Source organism: Ambystoma mexicanum, chromosome 2q (genome assembly GCF_040938575.1).
Source record: "Ambystoma mexicanum isolate Mex_15411 chromosome 2q, UKY_AmexF1_1, whole genome shotgun sequence".
NCBI classification, from domain to species: Eukaryota; Metazoa; Chordata; class Amphibia; order Caudata; family Ambystomatidae; genus Ambystoma; species Ambystoma mexicanum.
In genome coordinates this window covers 1,187,268,428-1,187,281,364 of record NC_090924.1, presented here as the reverse complement: position 1 = coordinate 1,187,281,364, position 12,937 = coordinate 1,187,268,428, and positions in this window count along the sequence as shown.

Genomic DNA, 12,937 nt, shown 5'->3' with positions numbered 1-12,937 from the left:
CCAATAGGTACTTTGGGAATTATACCAAGTCTTATAAGTCCAACCTTAAAATCCCCAGTCTTGAATTTTGCTGCATTTTGATGTTGCCACCGTTTGACACTTAGCTGCATTCTGAGTATAGCCACTATTTTGAATTTAGCTGCATTTTGATTTTGCGTCCGCTTTAAACTTAGCTGCATGTTGAGTTTAGACTCTGTGTTGAACTCAGCTGCCAAACCAAGAAACCAGCCAGGACACACAGGTACGTATCACACTCCATGTAAACTGCACTGGTTACATGGCCACCCTTTCTGCTCTCGGGCCCAGGTCCCGCCAGTTGCTCACCTGCACTGCCTCCCTGGCAATCCCTGCACCTGGAGACTGTTTCTGTATCCTTACAGTCCCCCTACCTGCACTTATGCCTGCTCTTACCATGCACTTGCCACCAGCTGGACGTTTAGTTTATACTTATTTATCCTACTATCCCATATACTGCACTTTCCCCTCTCCCTTCCCCCTCGCACTTTTCCCTTTTCCCCTTTCCATGCACTTGCACAATCTGAATGACACCTGGCCTAGTAGGATCGGCATTTGTCTTCCCGTGTTCCCCCTCACTTGCCTCGTCGCGCCTTGAAACACTTGTGTATAGGCGAGTTATAAATGCCATATCATATATCATATCATATCATATCATATCATGCTTATGAAATATAGCTGAAGCCTCTGCCACCCACCCACATGCATCTGGACACATTGCACAACACCTCTGCAATATTAATGCAGCTATACGCCACAACAGAAATTTAGTCTAGCTGCACACATAATGAGTCTCCTGCAAACACATACTCCAGACTACCTCACAGCACCCATCCACATGCAACCTCGACATGGGTATTTAACAGTGACTTGAACACACCTACCTGCATTTGTATTGAATAAAATGCACACAGGTATTCTAAAGTCCCCTGACAAATTTCCCATACCTTGGACTTCGTCCCCCTAGGGCATTCAACCAACAATACTTTAAGGCCATACCAATGGGAAAAGGCACTATAACAATGACAAATTACATTACATTACATATTCAGAATTGATTCCCACATGTGGTAGGGGCTCCTCTTCTTTAAATCAAAAATAGAATATAGAGATTTTAATACAAACTAGTAATCCCTCAAGTTTAGGATAGACAACCCATAATGTTTATTTGAACTAGCCACCACCTTACATTATCACTGGGGAGACCACCTCTCACATATGTTTGGCGAGATGCCTCTGCTTGTGTCTAAAGAAGTCCAATCAAGAGTACTGCAAGTGCCTAAAAAAGGTTACACAAATGAGGAGAACCAGCATTTTAATTTTGGACACTCATCATTGTTTGTGGGTGGGAGACCCACCTGCTAACTTGGAAATCAAGGTATTCAAGCAGGGGGCATAGTTAAGGTCAATTAGGGTTTTAAGATCACAACTCACACAAACACTAAGGTATTACATGGATATATGGTTCGATTGAAACACCTTGTTCAATGGCAATAAGGCTACTCTTGTGGCAAAAGATTCTCAGATTTTCTGCCGTTGTTCGACAATCCTAAAAACGGCCATAACATTTTTATCACACACCCAGTTTTTAATTGACCTGGCAAAACTTGGCAAAATAAGTTTTACTCTGATAACATCACTGAAGATCCTTCTCTGCTGGATTTGGATCAGGATATGTGTATATCAGCTGCGATATTGGGAGACCTTAATTGAAGTCCTGAACCACACAACAGCTATATCTTTATACCTGACATGGGTTTAAAGATGTGGCATCAATGCTCAGGCTAATGGATTTATAGTTGAAAACATTGATGATAATTGCACTGAATAGCTGCCAATAAGTATGGTAGGTTAGTGATGAAGGCCATTTGATGAGAGGGTACATAAATCACAAGAGCCACATATCTGCCATGTGTTTATTTTATATAAACATTCAGTTTGGTTCTATTACCTGTCAATGGGCCTCATTATAAGTCGGCCAGTCTGGTAATAGAGTGTTGGTATTCATGGATACTGGCACTTTACCGAACTGGCCGACTACGGGTTCGCCAGTAGGGCACCTATGACACCTCCAGCAACAAGCTGGAGGTAGATGCCCTACCGGCAAAAAAAGCTGTAATTACAGGCACCGGTATTACCAGTGCCAGTAATGATGGCAAATCCCCCTCAATGCCACCCGTCCAAGTGTCAGAAACGGTAATAGCCTTTGCCGCTATCTAGCGGGTTTACCACCAGGATACCAGCAGGGTTATAATTAGAGTGATTGTCTTTACTTTGCTATGCCGATTTACTGTGCTGCCAAATAGTAGGGAGGACTATACACATGTTTTTATTTTTATATCCACTTGATGCAGACACTCGGAAAGAATGGTTTAGACTTGTTATAAGAGTACTAAACATAAGTAATATGAGATCTGCTCTCACTGTATATAGTTCATCAGAGCACTAAACAAATAGAATTGCAGTTGACAGTTTTCTAAAAACACAACAGTCAGCTTAAATCCATATTGTAATATTGATACCCTTTTTGTTTATTTTCTGCTGGCATACTGAAAGTATCTGTTACGTGCATTTTATTCTACAGCTGAAATGAGCGTATCTTCTCATAAGGTTATTCTGTTACCACACTATGCACTTTAGTTCTCAATGCGTCAATGTACGCGCAACCTGCATTGAATTGATTACCCGCCTCTTCATGTTGTAACTATTGGATGCATTAAGATAGTTTTCTCTTTAGTCAAAATTAGGGACCCTTTTGAAATCAATTTGAAATAGAATTGAACTTAAACCTGACAATTTTACCTCAGGAATTATGGAGGGAATTTATGGAAAATAAAGCTGAAATTAATATATCCTGTTTGGTCTCAAGCTCACTATGTGTGCATACAATATGGGCTCTGTTCCAAGTGGTTTTCAATGTTGGAAATCTGTAGGGACTTTTGTGTTAAATGATATGATATTAAAAGTCATTTATAACGCACCTGTACACAAGTGTTTCTAGGCACGGCAAGACAAGCAAGGGTAGACAAAAAGATGACAAAGCAACAATATTACTAGGCCTTTGTCATTCAGATCACACAAGTGTGAACGGAGGGAGGGGAAGTAGTGACAGGAGGCAGGGGGAAGGGAGAGTGCAGAGGAATTCATAAGTGCTGCAGGGAGATGGCTCATAGGTGCAGGTAGTCAGGGACTGTAGGGTTGCAGATACAGTCCCTAAGTGGTTGAGAGGCCCAGAGGCAGTATTTGGGCAACTGGTCATGTAGGAGCCTGGTCCCATAGGTCCAGTTCGTGGCCAGGTAACCAGAATGTGCAGCAGGCAGGGACATCAGCAAGGGATAAGGAGAGAGAAAGCAGAAGTGAAAAGGAAGGACTTGAGTTGCTTCCTGAACTTAGGTGGTCCTGCTCAAGTTTGAGAGAGGTAGGGAGGCTGTTCCAGAGGTTGGCCCCAGCCGAGGACAGAGATATACCCCTGCTCTCTGCATGGAGAAATATCTGACCGTCAGAGAGTTGGAGGTGGATGATAAGAGGGATCGAGAAGGAAGATGATTAGGAAGAGAAAGTTGGTTGTAGTGTGGTCCCCGACCCCAGAAAGCCTTGTGGATGATGTTGTTGCTGATTTCTGGGATATGCTTTGGCTAGTTAGGTATTTTTAAAGACAATTCTGTATCATCTCCTCAATATAAGTTGATTGAGAATTTTTTGGATTCTGGGAATTCCAAACTTTGACCACAATATAAGTGAAAGTTGTTCCTTGTATTTCAGTCTGACATAGCACTTGGTTTATAGGAGTATGTCATTGAAGGTTCTCAACATTATCCTTGATTTAAATGGGATATTCTTTCTTTGAATGAGCTTGGCTTCAAAGCCATGAAGGGCCCTCTGTGTGGTTCAGCTTGTTTTGAAATTGATTTTGTTTAGTGTTAGCTAATTAGTTGATTTGAATTCTGGCAATATGTCTTACCTCATATGAAGTCTAAGTAATAGCCTTGCTATTCTGCTAGCCTGCGCTCTGGATGTTTTGCAGTTTCTTGGTAAGGTAATCAGCATGCCTAGCCATATATTGTGCACATAGTCAATTATTGAGAAAAAACAGCAATATGTTGGCCAAGGTCCTATTCAGGATGATGAGAAAAGGCACAGTCAGGCAGATTAACAGAAGATGGTAGAAACATGTAGAAACTTCTCCATCAATTTGTGCATCCAAGGTATGTTTTTCCTCCATAATGAATCATAGATTTCCTATCACTTTTTTCAGGCAGGAAACCATTTCATTAGGTCAGAGTGTTGTTACCTGTGGTGTGACGTTGAGTGAAGAGATCATGAGTGTCGTCTTGTTTGGCTTTAGTTTAAGGTTATTAGTTGTCACCCGTGTATTCACGTGAGCGAGGCAGTTGATGGAAGTGTTGTCAGTGTCCTTGTTGCTGATTATTTGGACAATCATTTGTGTGTCATTTGTGTAATTCTAGCATGTCAACCTATGCATTGTTAAGTTTCATTACTGGGGCCATTTATGTTTTCATTTTGTATTTGTGAATTATTATGACCTTAAGGCTTCAAAGTGAATTCCCACAATAAAATAAACATGGAAAGGTAAAAGCAAGAGTGGAGGTAAGCTAAATCAATGAGATGCTTAAAGTTATTTCTGAAAATAAAAATAATTGGAATATTGTTAGGGAGAATTCTCCAGAATGGCTAGTTTCCCTTACCTACTGAGTCCCTAGGCAGCTTTGCTGGATTTCTAGGATTTATTTTATTCAACTGGTAAGAGTGTGAGCCTTTTTTCCCACTCTTACATGTGTTTTGCTGTGTGTGTTTAACATTTTTGTGTTCATAGACTGTGGAGCTTCACCTACTCGATAGGCATCATCTTTTCACTGTGTGTTACACAGCACCTTTAGTGCAGTGACACAGGGTTGTCTTTTTTCAGACTTCCCACTTTAAACTCAATTTCCTAGGACTGACTACTGTCTCCCAGAACATGTAAAGTTGCCATTGACTTTATTCGTTTTTTTAAATTCACAGACCCAGTACAAACTATCTTCCATAGAGTACTGGAGAGGGTTAATAGTTATCCCTTTTTGTCTGTCTCTCATAGAACATACATTTCTTCCCCTTTCATTAAGATTTGAATGGTGCAGTGGTATCTACCCTATTTTTCCTACCACAGTCTATTTAATTAGCCTTGGTACTGTTTTAGGCTAAGTTAATAGCCTTGAACTTAAATCCGCTGGACCCCATTTACTTTTATTTGGTTCTGGCTGTGTTTATTTGCCATTTCTTTTTGTAAAGGTCTTTTTCGTGTTTTACTCTGTGCGCCAAACCAGGTCGGTTCCTCTGTTCACCGTCCTTTGACGGGCTTCTGCACAGAAGCCCTCTTTAGGCACCTGAATGTCTGAGGGGGGAAAGAATGTGAGGGAGGGGTTTGTGACTCCCTGAACAGGGTCTCCTTGGAGACCCATATTGCACTCTGTATGATTGGCTGTGTTGACTGTCCCGCCAGGACAGCCGCCCTGTTGTGTGAATGACAGTCAGGCTGTGTGAATGGGGGAAAACTGCATAAAAAGCAGGTCTCTGGGACTAGGAAGGCAGAGTCACCACTGGATCGAGAGAACCGAAGAGAAGCTGAAAGAAGAGGACATCTACCACGACTGAACCTCCCGGTGAAGCCATGATGCGGGTCCGGATCTCCAAACTTAGACGACAGGGAAGATCTGCAAGGAATCTTCTCCCCTTGAGCTGGTGGGACCAACTAGTTCACCAAACTGCAAGCCAGGCCTCCCTCCTCTGGTCGAATTTGCTGTGCACAGCTACAGTGAACCGGATAGCCAGTTGGATCAGACCCTGCTTTGGTTTTAAGAAGCACACCTTCTATTCGTCGCTTTGCTCCGCTGCTGGTTTCTTCCCTGGGCAGTGCAGGACCCTCCAGACTTCCTCCTTCTTGTCAGTCCGACAGTCGCTTTAGGTACTGTGAGCCTGCAGGACCGGCCAGCAACGTCTGCCTCAGCTACAGCATTCTTCTGCTGTAAAGGTACTGTGGTAACCAGGTTGTTTGTTTCGTCCGACTGCAGTGAAAGTGTTTGAAATCTTTTGCCAATCCGAGGGCTTGTCCTTCTCTATTCTTTAAAGTAACTTTTCTTCAGACCAACTTTGTTTCAAACTCTTGGCAAAGACTTAACCGCAAACTACTCTGAACTGTTTGATCCTCTGCAAAGACTCAGGGCCATTGACTTTGGGTCAGGCCTCTTGATTTGATTTCCTCAGCATAGTAGCCTTTTCTAGATTGCCCTGCTTACTTACTTGTTGGTGCTGCTTAATCTTTGTCCAAACTTGTCTTTCCCTCCCTTTTAAATTGCTGGAGTGCCATTTTACTCACACTTCATTTTGAGTTCAACTTGTCCAGAATCTATTATTAAGAGTGTGTTTTTTCTACTGCTTTACTTTAGTGAATTTTTTTACAACTGATGTGTAAATACATGTATATTCTTTTACTCAGAAACCTTGAGTCAGTGTTTGTTTGAACCATAGTAATTGTTGTCCTTTGTGTAACTATTGATACTGCTCACTTGACTCTTGAGATAAGTCTGGCTGCTCAGCCATCGCTACCACTTTACTGTGTAGTACAGGCTTGTACCAAAGGTGAATTGGTACTGTTACTTGTAGTCTTAATTGTGTGTGGTGTTCCCAAAGGGTACTGCATATGATTCTGCCTAACAAATATTGTAGAACTCTACTGTGAAAGAATCTGTTTTGTGGCAGTAACTGTAGAGGATCTAGCAAGAGGGTGAATGTGTACCCTTGGGCCATCACTAAGGAATAATGGATTCAGTCTTTCTGGGGTCAGATTAGGCATGCCATTTAATTTGCACTTTCAAATAAAGTGGTACATTGCCATCAATTGACTTATGTGTAAGTAAGCAGCTTTAAATTGAAGAGATTCTGAGCGCAGAAGAAATATGATCTTATCTGACCGTTTTTTGGAAAAATCTGTCATCTGAGTATTGCAGCATCTGCAGATATTGGAGACATGTTTGCAATATTATGTCATTCATGATACCCTTGACAGCTTCCTGATGTCATGACAATTACATCAAAATGTGTTGTGCCTACATCACCAAGGAACCAGGAACTGGATTGGTTGGAAGTTATTATGCCCATTCTGAGGACATTCTATCTCATCTCATAGAATCATGACAAATACCTGAACAGTCAGCGTCAAAATATGAAATGTAGATGTGCCTTTCAGTTGGTGGTTCTGCTACTCTTTCCTGGACCAGGTAGATTGTCTATTCCGGTTGGCTACCAGAGATGGGCATGGTGGTGATAATCTGAATAACATTTCTATTTGACTCAGCACCCTCTCTGAACACTGTGATCCAGCTGCAACATTGGTGTTCTCTGTACAATACTGCGCCAAAGGTCACTGCTGCAGATCCCTAGATTACATATCCCTTGTTAACGTCCTTAACGTTCCATGATGGTTGCTAGTATGAAGGAAGGAGGGCACTGAGAACTTTCAGCTGCCCTGATGACTCCACTGTCCTGCAGGGATTGGCACCACATGCCCATATGGCCAGCCTGAGCGCCACCCAATGTAAAACTACACAGATTCATGGAACCTGGGGTGAATTCTTGACTTCAATGAACACCACTGCATTGCCCATGATTAGATGTTTATTCAGGCCAACTTTGTCAATTTCAAGATAATGGCAAGTGGGAGGTAAGGTTGACACTGAGATCTGAAAGCCCAGTATTTGTCTGCTGCTTTTTCAAAGATTCTGATGGTCTGTGCCGATTTGAATCACTCAGACACGTTTCTAGGATGTGAGCCACAGCATAACAATACACCCAAAGTGTTGTCATTAAGGACACTTTGCAGACCATTATGTGTTCAAGAACCTGAATGTCTGAGGGGGAAAGAATGTGAGGGAGGGGTTTGTGACTCCCTGAACAGGGTCTCCTTGGAGACCCATATTGCACTCTGTATGATTGGCTGTGTTGACTGTCCCGCCAGGGCAGCCGCCCTGTTGTGTGAATGACAGCCAGGCTGTGTGAATGGGGGAAAACTGCATAAAAAGCAGGTCTCTGGGACTAGGAAGGCAGAGTCACCACTGGATCGAGAGAACCGAAGAGAAGCTGAAAGAAGAGGACATCTACCACGACTGAACCTCCCGGTGAAGCCATGATGCGGGTCCGGATCTCCAAACTTAGACGACAGGGAAGATCTGCAAGGAATCTTCTCCCCTTGAGCTGGTGGGACCAACTAGTTCACCAAACTGCAAGCCAGGCCTCCCTCCTCTGGTCGAATTTGCTGTGCACAGCTACAGTGAACTGGATAGCCAGTCGGATGAGACCCTGCTTTGGTTTTAAGAAGCGCACCTTCTATTCGTCACTTTGCTCATCTGCTGGTTTCTTCCCTGGGCAGTGCAGGACCCTCCAGACTTCCTCCTTCTTGTCAGTCCGACAGTCGCTTTAGGTACTGTGAGCCTGCAGGACCGGCCAGCAACGTCTGCCTCAGCTACAGCATTCTTCTGCTGTAAAGGTACTGTGGTAACCAGGTTGTTTGTTTCGTCCGACTGCAGTGAAAGTGTTTGAAATCTTTTGCCAATCCGAGGGCTTGTCCTTCTCTATTCTTTAAAGTAACTTTTCTTCAGACCAACTTTGTTTCAAACTCTTGGCAAAGACTTAACCGCAAACTACTCTGAACTGTTTGATCCTCTGCAAAGACTCAGGTCCATTGACTTTGGGTCAGGCCTCTTGATTTGATTTCCTCAGCATAGTAGCCTTTTCTACATTGCCCTGCTTACTTACTTGTTGGTGCTGCTTAATCTTTGTCTAACCTTGTCTTTCCCTCCCTTTTAAATTGCTGGAGTGCCATTTTACTCACACTTCATTTTGAGTTCAACTTGTCCAGAATCTATTATTAAGAGTGTGTTTTTTCTACTGCTTTACTTTAGTGATTTTTTTTACAACTGATGTGCAAATACATGTATATTCTTTTACTCAGAAACCTTGAGTCAGTGTTTGTTTGAACCATAGTAATTGTTGTCCTTTGTGTAACTATTGATACTGCTCACTTGACTCTTGAGATAAGTCTGGCTGCTCAGCCATCGCTACCACTTTACTGTGTAGTACAGGCTTGTACCAAAGGTGAATTGGTACTGTTACTTGTAGTCTTAATTGTGTGTGGTGTTCCCAAAGGGTACTGCATATGATTCTGCCTAACAAATATTGTAGAACTCTACTGTGAAAGAATCTGTTTTGTGGCAGTAACTGTAGAGGATCTAGCAAGAGGGTGAATGTGTACCCTTGGGCCATCACTAAGGAATAATGTATTCGGTCTTTCTGGGGTCAGATTAGGCATGCCATTTAATTTGCACTTTCAAATAAAGTGGTACATTGCCATCAATTGACTTATGTGTAAGTAAGCAGCTTTAAATTGAAGAGATTCTGAGCGCAGAAGAAATATGATCTTATCTGAGCATTTTTTGGAAAAATCTGTCATCTGAGTATTGCAGCATCTGCAGATATTGGAGACATGTTTGCAATATTATGTCATTCATGATACCCTTGACAGCTTCCTGATGTCATGACAATTACATCAAAATGTGTTGTGCCTACATCACCAAGGAACCAGGAACTGGATTGGTTGGAAGTTATTATGCCCATTCTGAGGACATTCTATCTCATCTCATAGAATCATGACAAATACCTGAACAGTCAGCGTCAAAATATGAAATGTAGATGTGCCTTTCAGTTGGTGGTTCTGCTACTCTTTCCTGGACCAGGTAGATTGTCTATTCCGGTTGGCTACCAGAGATGGGCATGGTGGTGATAATCTGAATAACATTTCTATTTGACTCAGCACCCTCTCTGAACACTGTGATCCAGCTGCAACATTGGTGTTCTCTGTACAATACTGCCCCAAAGATCATTGCTGCAGATCCCTAGATTACATATCCCTTGTTAACGTCCTTAACGTTCCATGATGGTTGCTAGTATGAAGGAAGGAGGGCACTGAGAACTTTCAGCTGCCCTGATGACTCCACTGTCCTGCAGGGATTGGCACCACATGCCCATATGGCCAGCCTGAGCGCCACCCAATGTAAAACTACACAGATTCATGGCACCTGGGGTGAATTCTTGACTTCAATGAACACCACTGCATTGCCCATGATTAGATGTTTATTCAGGCCAACTTTGTCAATTTTAGGATAATGGCAAGTGGGAGGCAAGGTTGACACTGAGATCTGAAAGCCCAGTTTTTGTCTGCTGCTTTCCCAAAGATTCTGATGGTCTGTGCCGATTTGAAACACTCAGACACGTGTCTAGGATGTGAGCCACAGCATAACAATACACCCAAAGTGTTGTCAGTAAGGACAATTTGCAGACCATTCTGTGTTCAAGAACCATCACCAAACACTGTGATCAGGCAGCCTCATCATCACACTTATGATCACATTACCATAAACCTCATTGCTTGAGAGCCCAAACTCATCAGTGCCACTGACATACATTTAATAATTCAAAGGTGGGAGCTATGGTACGGCATTGAGGCCACTGACATTTGAAACCTCTGACATGTTTCTGCTGCTACCTCAGTGACTAAAATGCTCTCAGGTTATTTGAAATTCCCACCCAGATGAATGTGTCAAGTGCTAATTTATGGAAATAACCCAAAAGATTTAACACCTATTCACAGTTACAGTGCTGCATGTTCGTCAGCACCCTCACAGGATACCGTGAATTGGCAACATTATGGAACTAGTGGGCAATCACCTTCTTACAGAAGGCTCTCTTTATGAAACAGTGTGTAAAACAATAATTACAGACTTAGATAGAGACACAGGACAAAGTGTCTCATCAAAACTTAAACTCAAATCCTCATTTACTCCACACACAACTATGGAGAATGCAGTAGATTTATTCATACTAGCAGTTGAAAAAGACCTAAGAAAAGTGTATATACACAATCAACAGTATAGAAAGAAACACGACAACCTTACAAAGAAAGAAAGAATTGCAATTTTGGAGCTCAGCAAAAATGACAACATCACAATAAAAGAGGCCGATAAAGGAGGCAAAATAGTACTTCTGAGTACTCAAGATTACATCAAAACGGCAGCCAAACATCTAGAAGACACAACCTGTTATACAAAACTTAAAGACAACCCTTTACCAACCATTATGGCAGAATGGAACCAAATGATCACTGATTGGTATGAGAATGGCCTTCTCTCTGAAGAGGAGCTAGATTTCCTGAAGTCCAAACATCCTGTACTTGCCACAATCTATTTTTTTACCAAAAATACATAAAGGTTGCGTTACTGTACCATCCAGTAGACCAATAATCAATGGTATCGGTGCAGTCACAAAACCCATCTCAGCATACATTGACTGCTTTCTACAGCCCCTGGCAGCAAATTTAGCATCATTTGTACGGGATACAAAACATATCATACAACAGTTTGAAAATATCAATTGGGAAGAGAATTACAGACTAGTCACCTTTGATGTAACAGCGTTATACACCAGTATTACATTTGAAAGGCATGGAAACAACAGAATACTTTCTAAAAGCAAGATCGATCTCATATCTGGAACAAAATTATATGATACTGGAAATGCTGAACTTTGTCCTACATAACAACATATTTCTGTTCAACAACACCATCTATAAGCAATGCCAAGGCACCGCCATGGGAGCCAAATTTGCACCTACCTATGCCAACCTGTACTTGGGCAGCTTCGAACTCAAACCCGCCTGGCTGCACAAAGCATTTATTGAAGATAATAACATCGTTTTCTGGGGCAGGTACATAGACGATATTCTGGTAATATGGAATGGAAACCAGACAACACTTCAAGAATACCATAGATATCTCAACAACAATCATTATAAACTAAAATGTACAATGGAAGAAAGCACCAATCAGATTCATTTCCTGGACTTGCAACTGTACATTGAAAATAACAAAATACAAACCACACTTTACACAAAACCAACCGCAGGAAATAGCATTCTTCATGCCCACAGCAATCATTCACCGCACACAATCAAGAACATACCATATTGGGAATTCATTTGGATAACTCGCAATTGCACTAAAGAAACAGAAATGAACAAACACATGGAGACAGCAACTGCAAAATTTCTTAAAAGAGGATACAACAACAAACAATTGAATGAAGCACGAGCTAAAGCCAAACAATGCAACCACATAGATCTCTTGCAGAACAAAAAGAAAAAAGATCACATAGACAAACAGGAAAACAAAATCAGATTTGTAACGACCTACAGTACATACAACAAGATCCTAAGGAAAATCCTACAAAAACATTGGAATATACTCACATTGGATAATGACCTCAGGAACTATGTTGAAGATCACTCTCTTATCACTTATCGAAAAGCCAGAAACAAATCTTATGCCCATCACATTTCACACAAAGTTTCTTGTCAAAAGGGAAAAGCCAAATCTGGTCACAAGACAAACTAAAAGGTTTTTTCAAATACAGACATTGTAACTATTGTAAGTTTGGGGAAAACTGTAAAAAAGCAATAAGCCTGCCCAACGGCAAAACGTACATAATTATGGACTTCATGAAATGCAATACGAACTATTTAATCTATGCTGTCATCTGCATATGTGCCAAGATCTACATAGGAAGCACAGTAAGGCCTTTGAAAATCCGAATTTCAGAACATCTGCGAACCATCAAAAATAGAGATATAAGGTATCCTCTTGGTAAACACTTTGCACTTGAACACCCTACAAAGGACACAGATGGGATAAGATTCTTTGGAATTGAACAGGTCAACATTGGCCAAAGAGGAGGAAATAGGGAGAAAAAACTTCGTCAACATGAGGCCAAATGGATCTGTATCCTTGATTGTTGCAACTATGGCCTGAATTCCGATACA